Source organism: Notothenia coriiceps, unplaced genomic scaffold, assembly GCF_000735185.1.
Source record: "Notothenia coriiceps isolate Sejong01 unplaced genomic scaffold, NC01 NC01_scaffold00000339, whole genome shotgun sequence".
Lineage (NCBI taxonomy): Eukaryota > Metazoa > Chordata > Actinopteri > Perciformes > Nototheniidae > Notothenia > Notothenia coriiceps.
In genome coordinates, this window is record NW_011333040.1 from 15,303,149 (window position 1) to 15,311,752 (window position 8,604).

The following is an 8,604-nucleotide window of genomic DNA, read 5'->3' on the forward strand; positions in this document are numbered from 1 at the left end:
TAAATATTTTTATATTAATATGTTGATGGAACAATTAGCTTATTGCTTCAATACCTTCCAGTTCATGTCTCTTCTACATCAACATGTGTCCCCTCTTCTTCATCAACATGTGTCCCCTCTGTGGAAAGAGACTGAACATTTCAGGAACAAAGATTCTCTCTCTTTTTGATCCATTTCTATAAAAACCTGTCTGAAAATGAGCTGATCAGATTTTGTCCACTTTATGATGTCATAACGATGCTTTGTCTTGTGTAACCATTAGCCAATCAGCAACCCTGCCATTAAATAACCTCCGCACTGATAAACAGGGAGGTCAGACTTCCTGTGAGCACATACTGATGATTCCGTTTGCAACCTTTTGTTAAAGGACACATGTCATGCTTTTCCGTTTATTACCCGTCCCCTTGTGTGTTATGAAGGTTTTTCTGCATGTAAACGGTCTGCAGAGTCAAAACCCTCAAAGTACACCCTGTAGGGAGTAAAACTCTAACACAGAGAAGACCTCCGCAAAACGCCTCATTGGTGAAACGTCATCATGACGTCATCATCCATTTGGGTACGTGCTTACGAAAGCACGTACCCGGAACTAAATGGGCCAATCCGTGGAGCCGTTACGTTACGTCCGCGGAGCCGTTACGTTAAGCCCCCGCTGATTGGTCCAAATTGACCAATCCACACACACACTCAGAGCAGGCAGCTCTGCTGATTTCTCCTCCCTGGCTGCAGGCTGATAACAGACAGTTGGGATCGCGGTGAAATTCACTCTGCAGACCCATTCTCACAGCGTTTATCAACCTATAAACCTTTTTCTTACTCAATATCAAGCCACACTTATTGTTTTTATTTCGGCTGTGACTTTGTGTGTGTTCAGGTTGAGTTTGGCGGTGTTTGGCTGTGTATCGCTAAACAAGGAAATCACGGAGGGGGGGGAGGGAGCTGTAGCAAGCTGTTTAGTGGAGAAAGTGAATACTGCTGAATACACATACTTTACAGAGATGCTGTATGAGAAACCAATGTGAGTTTGGAAAATTGCACATATTTTTCTATTTTAGTATACCTCAACAATGGAATTATGATCAGTGGAAATGGCCATGACATGTGTCCTTTAATGTCTTTCCCAAAGTGAGACTTAAAATGTGTTGTGTTCCCAAACCTTTGGTAAGAAGAGGGAGGAGCAGTTCTCGAAGTACATGTAGCCGTGGCTGTAGAAGCCGCTCCAGTCCTCCTTCAACATGTGATCCATGTCGAACATGTTCATCGCCTTGTTGTCCTGCAGGAAGGAGAGCACAGGCATTTCAGAAAAATCAAATGTTATTTATTTATAGAATACACACATGCACACGACCCGTACACATGAGGTCTGAATACATACATACATACATACATACATACATAAACATGCATTTATGTATTATGGAAACTGCTGCCATGAATATGTAAATAAACTTGTCTTGCAAAAAATCAACAAAACCACTTATCTATCTCCCTTATCTTCAGTACCTGTGTGTGTTACATCCATGACAAACAGACTATAAGTAATACTCACCGGCGTGTTGAAGACCTCGTTGTAGCAGACAGAGGAGCGCAGGTACCAGCTGATGTTGAAGGCCAGGTTTTTATCACATGACGCCGTGTCACCCTGGACTGAAGAGAGAGGACAGAGAGTAACTCACAGCGTGGAGAACGGGGTTATAAGACAGTGTATTAAAGCCTTATATCACACCAGCTGTTCCAGATCATTCAGGAGAGACTGTGTTTGGTCAAATCTACTTTGTATGTCCAAACTTTCTCCCAGCGTCCCAGGTGACTTTCGCTATTTCCCTACGTCATGTTGCTGCAATGCATCCTGGTCTATTTTATGCTACAGCGGGAGTAGAAATAATATCTCTCCCTCATTGTGGATTTCCCAATTATGTCTGGTGAAAGCAGCTCTGAGGGTTCTGACTCCTACTATCTAATCCTAAGGCTAAAACCTTAATTTTGAAATGTTTACTCAGCTAAACTGAGTTACGAGAATCTATTTTTGAAATGTTTTACTGGTTGAACATTGTAGTAAATACTGATTTTGTTCAAAGTAATAAATGATGAGATATTGGCCAACTGTATAGATACAGGATTTCATTTTATATGCCATCATAAATTCGACCACAGACAGTTACGGCCCGTCCACACGGCAACGTGCGTTGAAGCTTCAACGGAGACGTTTCCCATTCACTTTGAATGGGGTGACGTCACGCTTTGCCGAACTGCATTGTGGTTCCGTCGCTTTGCCTCCGTTGCTCGCTTCGAAAGTTGAGAAAAGTTCAACTTTTCAAAGAATTTTACAAGTTTCATAGCACTTTAATTTCTGAATTACCTCTTTTTTCTATTTGTTTTTTTATTCTTCTTTCTGTTCAAATGCCCTGTTTATTTTTTGGAATGTATATGTTGAATATTGATGTCTATATGCCTTATTCTGTATTTGACATAATTGTTTCAATAAAGAATAAGATTAAAAAAAGTTCAACTTTTGAAGCTTCGACGGAAGCGTCAGCCAATCAAATCATATGCCAGTACAAGCTCAAGCAAATCAAACCGCGTGATTGAGTGTCCGGGAGGGAGAATGGGAGTAATGGTGATTGGTCGCAGCTCCAGACACCGCCCACCGGCAAGCTTCACGCACCGCCGCGTGTGGACGAACCGTTAAAAGCTTTATTAATGTTAAACAGACATTTTCTACGGCCCTCACCCTAACTAATAATAATCCATTTTATTTATAAGCGCACTTTCATTCGAGCAAACAAAAACTCAAAAAGTGCTACAGAGTCAAAATGGTTGAAAAAGAACAACAAACAAAGAAAAAAAAAAATATATATATATAACCTTTACATTCTCACAGAATACTACAACATACATATTGTCCTGATAGAGTAATGTGTCTACTGCTGAAATATTTATATAAGGGTGGAGACAAACGACAGGCAGGGAAGTAGTCAGAGGATCCTGAATCCTAGTGTTAGCAACAATAAAAAGGAGAACTTCTAAATACGGATGGGAAGAATTAATAGTATGATTCAAAATTATTCGATTTGGTGGAGGTGCCTTAGTGGATTATATGAAGCGGAATAATCAATGTATAGCGAAAAGTGCCAATAGCTGTAAGAGGTGTAGGTCTACCCTCTCAGGTACTCGTAGAGTGCGAGAGCTTCTTTACAGCTGGCGCTGATTGTGAATCCAGCTGTCTATAGCGACGAGTGACCTGCTATACAAGTCATGAAGACTGAGTATTAATAGCTGCATTCTGTGATCTGTGCACACGGATAGCGTTTGATCTCCGTTGTCACGGTGATACGTAACCCTAAACCGTTATGTAAATGCTTCACGTATATCGATCCCTTCTATAACCAAGTTATGTTTTGAGGCATGAAAGTGTAGCCAATGGCTGTGCAACGGTTCAAACTGGTGATCACCAGTGCAAGTACATTTGACAAATTCTTACTGGTTTCTATACTTATATAATAAGGGTGGATGAAACGAGGCAGGAAGTAGCCTGGGGTCCAATCGCTGTTAGCAACAATAAAAGGAGACTTCTAAATACCGGATGGGACACGATTAAATAGAATATTCGAAATAATTAAGATTTTTTTTTTTTTTGGGAGGGTGCTTAGTTGATTACATATTTATACAATGGAATAATTCAATGTAATACGAAGTGCCATAGCTAGAGTGTGTTAGGTTCTACCCTCTCGGTTCCAGCTGAAGAGGGTCTTCTCTACAGCTGGCCTGATTGTGAACCACCCACCTATCCCCTGAGATAGACAATGCTCCATATTCTTAAACAAGAATAGTATTGAATAGCTGCATTCTGTGATAGGCCCCTGTTATATGGTTTGTTGATCCCCCTTTTTTCCTGGTTGTCTACAAGGGGCGGTACGTTACCCCTAACCGTATGTCTGTTCGTGTATGATCCTCTTTATATTTAAAACCAAGTTATGTTTTAAGCATGAAAGCTGTAGGCAATAGCTGTCAACTGTTCAAACTGATGATCACCAGTTAATACATTTGACAAATCTAACTTGGTTGTCTATACTTATTTGAACATGTATTTATTTATTTTCCAAATAAAACTTTTTTTTTGTAAAAAAAAATTCCCACATTTTTGTTTTTTTTTTATAGGATATGACATTTCGGTTAATAGTTAACCGTTTTTTTTGGGGTTCAATATTGGAATATACATTTGCTTTCAAATTCCCATCTAAAATAAATACCTAAAATACTGCACACTTCATGAAAATGGTGGTGTGGCGTCAGCCGTCTTTCGAAACACTGCATCTGGTGTCTGAAAACAAAAAACAAACACACAGCAGCTAGGTGACTATGGGAGCCACTTCAGGTCAAACAACACGCCGTCGGGACAGGATATCAGAGAGAGACATATCAACGACGACTGAATAATACTCGTGTTATAGTGTGAGGGGAAGGATGAACACCTTAAACTGAGGAAATGGTAATAATGGGCTGACACTTTGAGGAAAATGCGAGAAAGTTGTTAAATATCACACTAATCACGTGGCAATAAGAACAACTATAGTTTAAGTGAATTATTAGGTTTGTTATATAAATAGTGTCAGTAAGATACAGAGTAGAATAAATAGTGTAGGTTATAGTGCAAGACCAATGCGCAAGTAATGGCAAATGAAAGTAACTATTACATGTCAGAATAAATAAATATAATAAGCTAAATGTTGCAGGAGAATGTGTTTAGGTGACCAAGCCCAAAGCAGGATTTAGTATTAGCATAGTACATAACATTATTATATTTGTTTATTGAATATTTTGCAACTTGCCAATAACTGATGATGATTGATTAAAGTCTTATCTTATCTTATATTATCTTAACAGCTTCTGATGAAGATTTAGCACGACATGCTAACAGCTTGTAATGTACAGTAGCACGACAGGCGAACAGCTGCTAATGTAGACTGAGAATGGACATGCTAACAGCTGGCTATGATAGATTAAGCACGACTGTGCGAAACATATGCCAAGTACAGTTAGCACGACTGCTAACAGCTGCTAATGCAAAGTTAGCACGACATGCTAACAGCGCTACCTGCACAGTTAGCACGACAGTCGTTAAGGTGATAACGGTTTGACATTTAGATGCTAAGGGTTAACACTCAACCGAAGTTGATCTCCACGTTCACACGGAGACCTCCTCCGCCGCGAACCGAGGCGGAAACTAATGCAAAAAGCGTAAAACATGATAACTTATGCGTCTGTGCATGCTGGAATCTTCATGCTTGTGGGCATCAATAAAAGGCTCCTATCTCGCCTCAAAATCGGGGTGAGTTCACAGAAGTCACGCGAGATCTGGCGCAGAACACTGGGAAAAGAGTAAGGCAAGGCAAGGCAGATTTTGTATAAGCACCTTTCAACACAAGGCAATTCAAAGTGCTTTACAAAACGAAGACATTAAGTACCAAAAGAACATATTATAAAATGGATCTAAACATAAAATTTTAAAAGCAAATATAATAAAACATGAATAACAAAGGAACATTCATTAAAGTGTGAGATACACACATCTGAAATGTTTGGTCTGACTCTCAATCATTGCTAAACTTTTTGCAGAAATAGTTTTCTTTGAATGACTTTCTTTTCTACTTTCTTTTTGTACTTATCCTTAGTCATTTCAAGTGTTTGATGTAAAACGAAGCCCCACATTTGGATGAATTATATCTGACCCCATGGAGGCCATAACTGTAGTTTGAATAACTGAAACTTTAATTATTATTTATAGAACAATTTGGCAAATACATCAGGTTTTAGAACATTTAGAAGTATTTAAGATAATGATTAGGACAATGTACTTAAAGTGTTAGGAGTAAAAGTAAATCGCAAAAAGAAAACCTTGTTATTGATTGATGCAATTATGTGTTCATCCAGCTCGAAACATTTGTAAAATGTATATTATATTTACTACATTGAGTAGCTTAGAAGCCTGATTTCTATTTGCATTCATAACCCATAAATCAGCAAAGTAACAAAGCTATCAGATAAATTGATGTAGTGAGTAAAAAGTAAGTAGTATGAATAGGAGAAGAAAATTGAAAGTGTTTTAATTTGGAAATCAAACCGGAGTACCGATTCCCCCCCCCCCCCTCATTTCCTCTGTGATGATCGTGGTCACGATTTCACCCCCTGTCAAAGTCGAGGGGAGTTCATGCTAGAAGTGTCAGGCAAATAAATAAGTAGTTATTGCTTCAAATCAGAAGATTAACCCGAGTGTGAACAGCTGTTTCTTCCTTTCTGCTGCCCACATGGCGGAAGTGAGACCAACCGTTGTTAGGTAAACAACTCTCTCTTGCAGGTTACTTTCATTATGACTTTCTCACTATGCAGCCAGTGCCTTTTTATATACAGTCTATGCTTCAACAAAAGCAATACGCTTAGCAAGGAGAGAATATTTTCCTACAATTATCACATGAAATGGAGAAAGCTAAGGTGTTATTTCACCATTGATCAGCTGATAAACAAAGCCCCCTCCCCACCAGAGTCTTCCAAGAAAAGTGAAGAAGAATTGCAGTATTTTTTTCCACAAACAAAATAACTCACCCAGAACGAGTTAGACGTTAGATGGGTGTAAACACAGATGATCCCATTAGACCAAGCGTGATGTTACCATGGGAAGTTCACTGCATCACACTGGGAGATTCTGCCGGACTGTTACTGAGTGTAACTCTTCCACTTCATGTGTTGAAAGGTGTTGTGTCAATTAGTAACACCCCGTCGTGAAATGCACCCTTGCCGGAACAGCGATTTGAACCATGATTTGACGTTATAATCGCTTCTATGTTGTCCTTTTGATGGTGATCGTCGAATCTGGATTTTGGCATTCATTCCGTCCTTATGTTTCAGTTGTGCTTTACAATGTATTGTTATTTTTACATCAAGTGCTTGAGGGTGGGAATTTAATAGAATCTTTTTATATTTTGGGGTGCTTTTATGTAACCTGGTTGCCACGATATGCACCCTTGCTATCTCTGAAAATATAACGTGTCCCACATAATTTAAACTTGCTCATGTATTGGTATAGTCCTACAACTATGCCATCCAAAAGTGCTGAGGGTGAGATTTATAGAAGCCCATCTTTTTGGGGGCGTGCTTTTTACGGCAGGTCATGGGGTGCATTTGACGACGGGTGCATCATTTGATACAACACAATACCGGTACCTTAACAGCATTCTTTAAGAGGGTGTCGGGGCAATATCAATCCTCACAACAGGAAAGAAATGAAACAGAGGGAATCAATAAAACAAACACAACACAGACATAGTAGTATTGATATATACAGTCTATGATTCCAGTGTAAATAACCTCAAGCAATACAGTGTGATGAAGTCTACTTAATAGAAGTATGATAGTTGTTCGCATTATTGCAGGATAATACACACACATGCATGTTTAGTGGAATATATTCATATACATACAACTTAACATAAAACAATATGATATTACGTGTATGTGTTTGAATCCATAGACAGTACATAGGTAATCCCATACGTTTATACAACATACATGTTTTATATTTTAGTTATATATTATTAATATATTGTAGAAAATAAGTTTGTGATATTGTGTTTTTTTTTTCTTTCTGCTTGTATCCTCAGTTGTGTATTCCTGAGATCGAAGGGAAAGAAAAGTTCAAGAAGAGCAGCGATGTTTGCTGTTCTACAGGTATTTTTTGGCAGTTTCATATCTTATTATGACAGAAATAATTTCGATGCATACAAGCAGAGGTAAAGTTGTAAATGGCCCATTTGATAATATATAAAATACATTAAACTGTTGGATTATAAGTATTAAAGGTCACCTATCATAGCATGTTTAGGCAATACACATAGTTTCAGATATATAAAAATATATAAAAAACTGTCTATGAACGTGTTTTGCTCAACATACCTAAACAGATCACCCGATTCTAAGCCATAGCCTCATATCCCTCTATTTCACTTCGTTTCTAAAGTCTGATTTGGTATAAAGCTTAAATAAAAAGGAGGGGTCTGAGTCATGCGGACCGGCAGCTACTGTCTAAACGAAATACTGCCGTCGATGAAACGCATATCATTGGATATATCAAGGGATTGTCTTCTAAAAGCAGTAATGGAGCTCAAAGGCTTCTCTCTTGCGGTTTATTCCACAAGGTGATTTCTTTTTATTTTTCCTGCCTTCTTCACACACAGCTTCCAGTACGGGTACTCTCTGAGTGTTAGCGATGCTAATGTAACCGACATATTACTCCAAACAGTCAGCGCATTTGTTTCTGAGAGAATCGTTTCTGATAGGTCCGTGGGCCACATTTCACGATATAAGTCATAATCGGACGCAATCTTGGATCCGCTCCCGTGTTCCCCCGTTTTGAGAGAGATTTGGGTACGGAGGAAAAGAGGAGGGTGTTATTTCCATGACGCTGCGTGAGTTCTCCCCCCGACATCACTGGGACACTAGGGGATGGTATCAAAGAATCCAAAAAGGCATTTGCTGATGGCTCCCCTTTAAACATATTGTTGCAGTTGCTAAAAGGTGCTCATTGAATACCCTATCACATCTGTGGATTCAGCC

General features: G+C 38.9%; 1 long non-coding RNA gene across 1 annotated transcript; it reads right to left on the bottom strand.

Moving 5' to 3' along the window:
* Window positions 1–1,153: 1,153 nt before the first annotated feature.
* On the bottom strand, window positions 1,154–5,322 carry LOC104946937 (uncharacterized). The gene is made up of 4 exons (XR_798511.1): window positions 5,165–5,322; window positions 4,262–4,318; window positions 1,547–1,644; window positions 1,154–1,270 (listed from the first exon to the last, which is right to left on the bottom strand). It is a non-coding gene; the product is annotated as an uncharacterized lncRNA (long non-coding RNA).
* Window positions 5,323–8,604: the final 3,282 nt, after the last annotated feature.